Source organism: Dasypus novemcinctus, chromosome 5 (assembly GCF_030445035.2).
Source record: "Dasypus novemcinctus isolate mDasNov1 chromosome 5, mDasNov1.1.hap2, whole genome shotgun sequence".
Lineage (NCBI taxonomy): Eukaryota > Metazoa > Chordata > Mammalia > Cingulata > Dasypodidae > Dasypus > Dasypus novemcinctus.
The window spans coordinates 47,267,321-47,276,382 of NC_080677.1; the positions used below are offsets into that span (position 1 = coordinate 47,267,321).

Sequence of the window (9,062 nt, forward strand, 5' to 3'; positions counted from 1 at the left end):
AGTAACCCTACCACAGCCCTACACCCTCCTCTCTTCTCACCCCTATCTTTTCGCTCTGCATTGCTGCTCCTGAACCTTGGTGACCTCATATGATCCATGGCGGTCTGGGAGAATCGCTGGATGGCTTTCTCCTTCCATGTCGGGGGCTTATACCGACCCGCTATGATTAAGAGGCGCCAATAAAACTCTCAGGAGCGCGTGCCTGAGCACTTCCACCCCTGCCTTCACCTCTGCCTCCTCCCCTCCGCGCTTGCTACCCTTTGCCTTGCTCCATTGCTCGTCGTCCCGCCCTCCCCTCGTTGGGGACTTCTCTTGGCCCGCGACCACCGTCGGAGTCCTATTGGCTCCGACCCCTCGTCTCACCACGCACCTCGGCTCCCATCCCCGCGCTCTCAAGGATGCCGCTCAGCCAATCTGGGTCCCCGGGAGATACGTCAAACCTGCCACCTCAGCAGCGGATGTCCCGCAGGGCATGGCGCCAGATGCGAGTGATCCAGCACCAACTGAGCCAGCTCACCCTCCACCCTGAGAGACAACCAACCAACCCTGAAGTCCGTTCACTGCTCGCACTCTACCGTCAGTGCAGACGCCGCAACCCTCGCCATGCTGCCGAGCCAATTAACATAGTCTCTCTCCTTCTCCTTATGCTCTCCCTCACCACCTCTGGCCAAGCTAACCCCTCTCACCAGCCCCGCTAAATGGCCCGCAACCCGCTTTCCCTGGCCTGCGGCTTGCGGAGCTTCCTCCTGTCTCGACCTCACTCCTCTTCTCAGCCATCCAAAGCATCCTTTCTCGTCCCCCGCCCCCCTCCTTTTTTCGCTTGACCCCCACTGCGTTGCAGATTGGGCCGCCCCATGTCGGCCCCTCCCCATTAACATCGGCCTCTCTCGCGCCCGTGAAGACTTTGGCCTTCTTATTGTCCTCGCCTACGTCTCCACCACTCCCGACGCTGCCGCCACCACCGTCGCTGGTGCCCTGATGCGACTTGTCCTCACCGCTGCGATCCTCCAGACCATCACACAGTCTGCCTCTACCGCTCTTCGCCGCCAAGAAGAGATCAACTACCTGTAACGCGCTGTCATCCTGGACTTTTAACAAGCAGATGGACCTTATAGCCACCGAGATCAACGAGAATTGGACATTGGCCACCCTTGCTTGCAACGGTAAGATACCGCCCCCCAAATTGTACATTTATATCCCCGTCATACTCACCTCCCTCTTCAGCCCTGCTTCCTTCATTGCTTACTGCCTCTTGGGCCTCGGCTACTTGTTGCTGCTGCCATCCTGGCCCTTATTTGAAAAGAAGGGGGAAATGCGGTCACCCCTCGGGCTGAAGTGTGGTTTGCTGGCCTGGCGGGGGAGCAGCCGCGGCAGGCCAAGCCGCTGCCCCCATAATAGGGTGGCTGGTCGGACTCACCGCCACCCCTGAAGGGAGCTCGGCATGGGCGCAGAGTGCCCTCGGGTCTCCCCTTCTTGGCAGCCATGCTTCTGCAGCCGCCCCTCCTCCCGGATGGTGCCACACGATGCCTGTAGGGCGGCACCCTTCTTCTTCTTTCTCCCTGCACAGGCGCAGGGCGGAAAATCCCAGTCTGCCCTTTTCCCCTCCCCCGACAGTAGCAACAGCCAGGCGTGGGCGGAGAAATCCAGTCTACCCTTTTCCCCTCCCCCGACAGCAGCAATAGCCAGGTGTGGGCGGAAAAATCCAGTCTGCCCTTTTCCCTCCCCCCGACAGCAGCAACAGCCAGGCGTGGGTGGGAAACTCAAGTCTGCCCTCCACCCCAGCAACAGCAGCCACCAATCCCTAAACCCTGCCCCTTCCCCCAGCAACAGCAACAGCCAATCCCTAACCACCACCCCTCCCCCGTCCAGTACCGCCCACTGACCTTTCGCCGGCAACCAATCAGAACAGGGCGTGGCTTCGACCAATCAGCCTTCCCCAGCCCCTATAAAACTGTTGCCTCTCCCTCAATAAAGTGGACTTGCGTGTTTACCTTGTCTCCGCAGTAGTTCTTCTGCCGTGCGCCCTCCAGTCCTGAGAGCCCCCGACAAGGGCCTGGCCTCCCTTGTCCCCAGTTCGTCGCCTGCTTCTCCGGGTGACCCCTTCGTCGCCTGCTTCTCCGGGCAACCCCTTCGTCGCCGGCTTCGCCGGGCGACCCCGTCAGCCGAACCGCGCAACCCCTGTGAGACCGATCCCTCGTCTGCTGCCGGACCGACCCCTCGTCCCAAGTGGGACTGACCCCTCGTCCCGAGCGGGACTGACCCCTCGTCCAGAGCTGGACCGACCCCTCGTCTGCAGCCAGACCCCACCTCTACCGACCAAGCAAGCCGCCGCAATGATGGAATATTATTCAACTCTAAAGAAGACTGAATTCCTGATGCAGGTACTTGAGGACATTATGCTGAGTGAAATGAGCCAGGCACAAAAGGACAAATATTTTATGATCTCACTAATATGAACTAAGTATAATAAGCAAATTCATGGAGCTGATACCTAGAATATAGTTTATCATGAGATGGAATGATGATAGAGAATGAGGAGCTGATAATTAATTTTCACAGAATTATTAATAAGGATGATTATAAATGTTTGAAAATGGATAGAAATATTGGTAGCACATCATCATGAGTATAATTAACAATGGTCAATTGTGGGTGTGACTATAGTTGAAAGGGAAAATTTGTTGTTTATGTCACAAGAAGGAAAACTAGAGAATGAAACATGTCACTGTATAACATACTGAACCCTGTTTTGGACAATGAATGGTTAATAATACAAATATAAGAATGTTCTTACATGAACTAGAACAAATACATGTCATTATCACAAGGTGTTATTAATAGGGTGGTATATGGGGGAAATTCACCTAATGCAAACTATTAAATATCACTAACAGTGATATTTTAATATGCTTTGGTCAGACATAACAAAGGTACCTCAACAATGCTAAGTGAAAAAAATAAGGGGGTATAAGGTGCAGGGAGGTTTTTTTCCTTTTGGAGCAGTGAAAATATTCTAGAATTGATTGGGATGATAAATCAACAATTTTGATTATACTGAGAATCATTGATTGTATACTTTAGATGGATTGTATGGTGTATGAATAAGAAATAGACTGTTTTAAAAATTGTGGCTGAGTATGTAATTCTAGATGAAGCATCATTTTTTCCTTAGACCTTTGAACATTGTCTTTTAACAGGATTGGTAATGAGAAGTATAAAATCTGTCTGATTCTTCTTTCTCCCTTCTAAATGAACAGCTGTTGTTCATTTTCATTTCCTTCTTAGGAAACTTTTAGGATTACTACATTTACTGGGTGTTATGAAATTTTACTAATCTTGTACCCTCTTGTTGGATTTTTTTTCCAATAACTGGCCTGAATACTTGATAAGTCCTCTCAACTTGAAGACTAATGCCCTTCACTAATGATTAAGAGCATAGATTCTGGTCACACTACTATTATATAAGCTTTGGGCCATTGGGAATGATTTATTACTTATCTGCTATGAGGATTTAATTAGTTAATACATTTAAGTATAGAAAGTATCATGGCAATATATAATTTTTATCATTGGCTTTAATTTTAGTATTAAAATTATTACCATGAAGAAGAATATTAGTATCTTTTTTTATAATATTTTCCTATCCATATTCTTTTCCTGGGATACTTATTGACATGCTGGAACTCTTGGGTTGCTTCCCTATTTCTCAATTTTTTTTCTTATGTTCTTTCTCTCTGCTTCTGTTATAATTTCTGAATAATTTTACTTTATCATTCAATGCATATTAATATTTTTGGCAATCATGTTTTTAACCTTCAAGATCTTTTGTTCTTTGACTTTCTTTTTACTGTCTTCTGTTCTCATTTTATGAAGGCAATATCTTCTTGAATCTTTCTGAGAACACATAATAGAGTTTTGAGATTTGTTTGCTTCCCTGTTTGATTATTTATAATTTTTTTTGTTTTATGAATTAGATCCTGTCTTCCAAATTAATTTTTAAACTTGTTTGTCCTATATTTTTTTCATTTTGCAAGCACTCATCAAATATGTAGTGACTCTTGATTTCTGTTCAAACTTAAATAATGTAACACTAGAAATATTAATGGGAGTTCTAGATATATAATTAGAACTTCTTGACTGGTGTCCTTTCCATTGTGGAAAGCAGGGAGAAAAATGGTCTCCCATTAGAGGATTTCAAGTGCAGAATAATTAGGTCTTTATTCTGAGGTAACAGCACTAACTAATTGCACTCATTATTTTTGTTCCTTTTTTTTTTGGTCTGTAGATAAGTACTGGTTTGGAGTAATTCTTCTTTGTGGAAAGCGTTGCTATTAGAAATCTCACATCCTAATCCAAGCCTTAATGGTCACGACTCTCTCCAAGTCCAGAGTATATCCAGGCAGATCAGCTCTCGCCTGGTCTATTGCCCCTTGTGTATATTCTACACCTGACTTCCTCCTTTACCTTTCACCAATACACTAGTTGATTCCAGAAATCTATTGAAATCATGAATCTGCAGATGTCTTCCTCATATTCACTTCATTTTTATGAGTTTATACCCCTTTGTGTTTCCTCACTATCAATATAATGTAGTCTCAAGAGCAGGCAATTATAAATATGTGTGTTTATCATATTATCTTCCTTGGCACCTGTTCTTTGTTACTTGTCTGTTTGTTGGGGGTGGTGTTACTTGTCTTTAAAATTTGGGGGGTGGGGGGGAAATGTTCAAACAAAATAGAAGTTGAAAGTAGAGTATAATAAACAGCCATATACCCTTCACCTGCATTACTGATGTGTGAGTTATCACAACTCCATCTATACATGAACATACACTTCATTTTCTGCCAGGCCATTTGAAATCATGTAATATGCATTCCAATACTTTACCTTTAAATACTTCAGCACGCATCTCCAAAAATGAAGACTTTTGCCTATATAATCATGACCCCATCACCACTTCTAAGAAATTATTAACCCAAACACATTTTGCAAGATTCCAGACCACTATTACATTTTCCCAATATCACAAAAATATTTGCAATCAAGTTTTATGCAATATAAATAACTATTATGTCTCTTTAGAATACTCCCAGCCTGGAACATTCACCAACTCCCTGCTGTTCTATATGAAATGTAATATTTTGAAGACTCTAGGACCCTCTTTAATAATTTATTTTTCTAGGAGTCTGCTTCTCTTGCAGGAACAAGGAACTAGTTGTTGTAATTCATTCTTTTCCATCCTGGAATCTCCAAATAAATAAAATTACTTTTGCTTTTCTTTAAAGTTAACTTCAAGAGAGGACTGTGTGCAACTCCAGGACTCAGTTCTTCTACCAGAATTATTAAACAGGCAGAAGCTGTCTGAAACAACTATTTCAAAACTCCAGAGGCCACTAGAACACTGTACAACACCCAGGGAAGAGCAGGAGGAGGTGGATGTTAAATTACAGTAAAGAAGGTACAGTGCTTGCTCTGGATGGGGATTACCGACCCCATTCCCCATTCTCATGGCAGGCTACAGTGGGGTCTAGCTGCTGGCTAGCTCACCAGTGACAGAAAAGGATGTAAAAATCCTCTTCCCCAAGACCATGGTGGGCATGGCTGATTGCAGATGGCAGCTTCTGATTAGTGACTTCAGGGCCCAGCTCCGTGGGTGGCAATTGTTCCATCCTGCCCTGGACAAAGATGGCTGAGTAATCTTAAAGATGCTATGCTTTTCTTAGGACTGTACTTGCAGGGCAGGCCAAGAAAGTGCAGATTTGGGGAGCAAGGGGAAAAGCTTCTCACTCACTTCTTGATACCCTCCCCAGGGCTGTTTGGAGGCAGTCTGCAACCACTTCATGGGTCCCTGGCCTTATTTTGGCTCGGAAAGCTGACTTGGGAAACTCTTTGCTGGCATACCTCCCTTCTCAGAATTTACCCTCCAAACGAAAACAGCTTGAGACAATGATAGGAGTGTAAGAAACTGTAGAGTTTAATAGAGTGCCTTCTCCCAGTGTTTTGCTTCTGGACAATTGCACCTCTTTTGGAAATGCAAGAGAAGTGATCACAATGAAGGACTATTGCCCAACTAAGTTTACCACCCTCAAATTCTCCAAGGGTGACTATCCCTATGTCCTGGATACCCCCAGTGATAAGTGGTGGTATGCATATAGCATCATGGGGATGGGCTATATCCCTTCCTCCTATGTACAGTCCTTAATCTACCCTAATTCAACATTAAGTGTCTTGGTAGTGGGATGAATGACAAGAATGAGGAGAAAAAGTGGCCAAGGAGTTTGATTTGCTTGGAGGATGGACAGAAGAAAGAAAGGACCAAGCAAAATGTACAGTATAAATGCTTTATGGAACAGGATCCAAACAAACCTATTTCTGAATGGAAACTTGCTGGTGATGCTGGGCCTTGATGAGGTCAATCTCAAAATTACTGTGGATTTGCTACTGCTTGATACTGGTACATCCCCTTTCACCTAATCCAGCTGAGCAACCATGAATAGGGCCCGCAACATCTTTGATGAGTTTACAGCAACACATTGGCTCAATGCAGAACTGCCAGCCAAATGAGACAACCTCTTCTTTAGAAGCAAACATTCCTACAGTCTGTGGGGACTCTCCATTCTCCAAGCCAAGTCTAATGCTCCCTGAGTAATTTCAGAAGCAGAAGGATTTTCAAACTGCCTGACTGAACCACCAAAAGCTGGCCCAGTTTTACCAGGACTTGGAATTACTTGGCCAAAGCTCTGGCTGGGACCAGACCCAGGCTGTGAAAAATAACATCGTATGCAAGCTGGATTGTTCCAGGGAAACCATGCAACTTTCCAACACCAACATCAGCATCTAGGTGCCCAAATGTCATATACCTCCTGGAAAATGCAGCAGATCTCCATGAAAGCTCTTCTGGACCCTCCACTGAAACTCAACAATGATAAATCCAGCAACATCAGCCCTGTATTGGAGGTAAAGCTAAGCAACCTGTGAGTAAAGACTTGCATTATGTTGGAGATGAAAGTTTCAGCTAAGGTAAAAAATAAAATTTTCAACAAAAGCATACTGTGACTCCAATACTCAAAGGAAGAACCCTGTGCCTCCATCCCTCATACCCATAGTCCTGGTACAACTGGAGAACCTGGAACTCTGGAACCCTGTATGTACCTGGCAATTGTTGCCCATGGCCCAAACATTCTCTTCCTTTCCATTGCATGGGACTTCAGTGAAAAAGTCACAGTAGGCCTCTATGGTTCTGAACACATTTACTCATCTTTTAAAACTGTGATGACCCTTTTGGGGCATGAGTGTGTCCCAAAGACTCATGGTCAGCAAGTTCACCTGCCAGGCCCCCAGCCCTGCCCCAGTGGCACTGCAGCTCTGGGGTAAGCATCAGTTCATTTTGTCCAGGTGCTCAAATCTCAAGATTTATCTGTTTACCAACATGATGAATTATGAAGTCAAAGCCAGTGAGCAAGCCAAAGTCACGAGGGGATTCCAGATGAAGCTGGGCAAGGTGAGCCTCATATTCCCCATCACCTCCCACAATCCAAATGAGCTCTCTGACTTCACTTTGAGGGTTCAGGTGAAAGGCAACCAGGAGGCCATCTTGACCCAGTTCTATCTCCAGACTTCCCAGCTGCCACTTAAAAGTGCCATCAAACTGTCAAGGCAGAGAATGTTTTGTCAAGAAGAATGAGGTTGGAAAGATCATTTTGTCCCCAATTTGCCACCACGACAAAGTACCCAATGTTTCTCCATGTCCTGCCTCAAGTTTGGAAAGTTGCTCAAGACAGGAGTGAGGCAGAACAAGAATCACTATCTCCTGGAGTAGAAGAAGGTCAACATGATCACACTCCTCAGCAAGGAGATCAGGCTGAAAGGACAGTTCTGGACCAAGAAGTCATATATCAGCAACTACCAGGGGAAACTCATCCTTGTGCACACCAAGGACATGCTGGTGGTTGGGAAGATCAAGTTGAGTATTTTCTCAGTGTTACTCCACAGTGCTACTGGAGCAGATTCTGAGACCCTGCTAGTTCCTCCCTTGCATCTTTGCCTCTGTGAGGACCTTGCTCATGGAGAACATCAGCAGCTGGTACTTCTTTGCAGATGCTCTGGCTAAACAAATCTGCTGCTCTCCTTTTTTCGCCAGACAGGATTGGATGGTGAGCCCAAGTTAGTGGCATCTATTCTGGAAAATTTGAAGGATTTTAACAACATGGAGAACAAAGAAAATCCTTTCAGAAGGAACTAATGAATGGCCTTACTGAAAATGGATGGACTGGTGGTCAGACTACTACAGGACTTTGTTCTCCTGACTACAGCTGTCAAGGTGGCTCAGCACTGCAGGCAGCTAATTGAAAATTTGTCAAGATCTCTAAGCAACAGATGGATGCATATGAGTCTCCCCACCAGGACAAGAACAGACTGGTGGACAGTGAGGCCATGTGGAAACCAGTATATGACTTCTTACTAACCTGGAGTTACCAGATCAGGGACAGCTACCAGCCTGTCATCCAGGAGCTGCACATTGGCCTGGACAAGATGAAAACTCCCATCACCAAGTACTAGAAACACCTCACGGGGACTCTCAACCTGGTGAACTCCCTAGATATTCTGAGAGCAACCACCTTCAGCCCTGTGGACCAGGATGACTTTGTGATTTGAACTGGTTCCCTCCCTCCCTACCTCTTTCCCTGGCCCATGCTGGATTCCCACACAGTCACTGTGGAGCTGAGGAGGAAGGCAGAACAGCTGTTCAGACAGATTCTGGCTTACTCCAGGCTGGGCCCATACCCCAGGACCAAGCACACACAATGCTCCACCCTTCTCTACTGAAAGGGAGACTAGAGGGATTTTCTACTGCAGGTTGTTGCCAGTCAAATAACTTTATATTTATTAAGTATAAATTTACATTTAAAATCACTTTTTTAAAGTATGGGGGAAGAGGACATATAAGAAAGTTGGTATCTAATATTTTTATGGACTATAGAGGAAAAAAATAACAATAGAGACAGATGCTTTTGAGGTCATGTTGTATAGAAACTTTTTAAAATTATGTTACAAGTGTAAAT

At 45.2% G+C, this 9,062-nt stretch overlaps 1 pseudogene; it reads left to right on the top strand.

Annotated features, from left to right (window-relative positions):
* Positions 1-2,333: 2,333 nt before the first annotated feature.
* Positions 2,334-8,702, top strand: LOC101423189 (SH3 domain-binding protein 4-like; annotated as a pseudogene).
* The last annotated feature ends 360 nt before the right edge of the window (positions 8,703-9,062 follow it).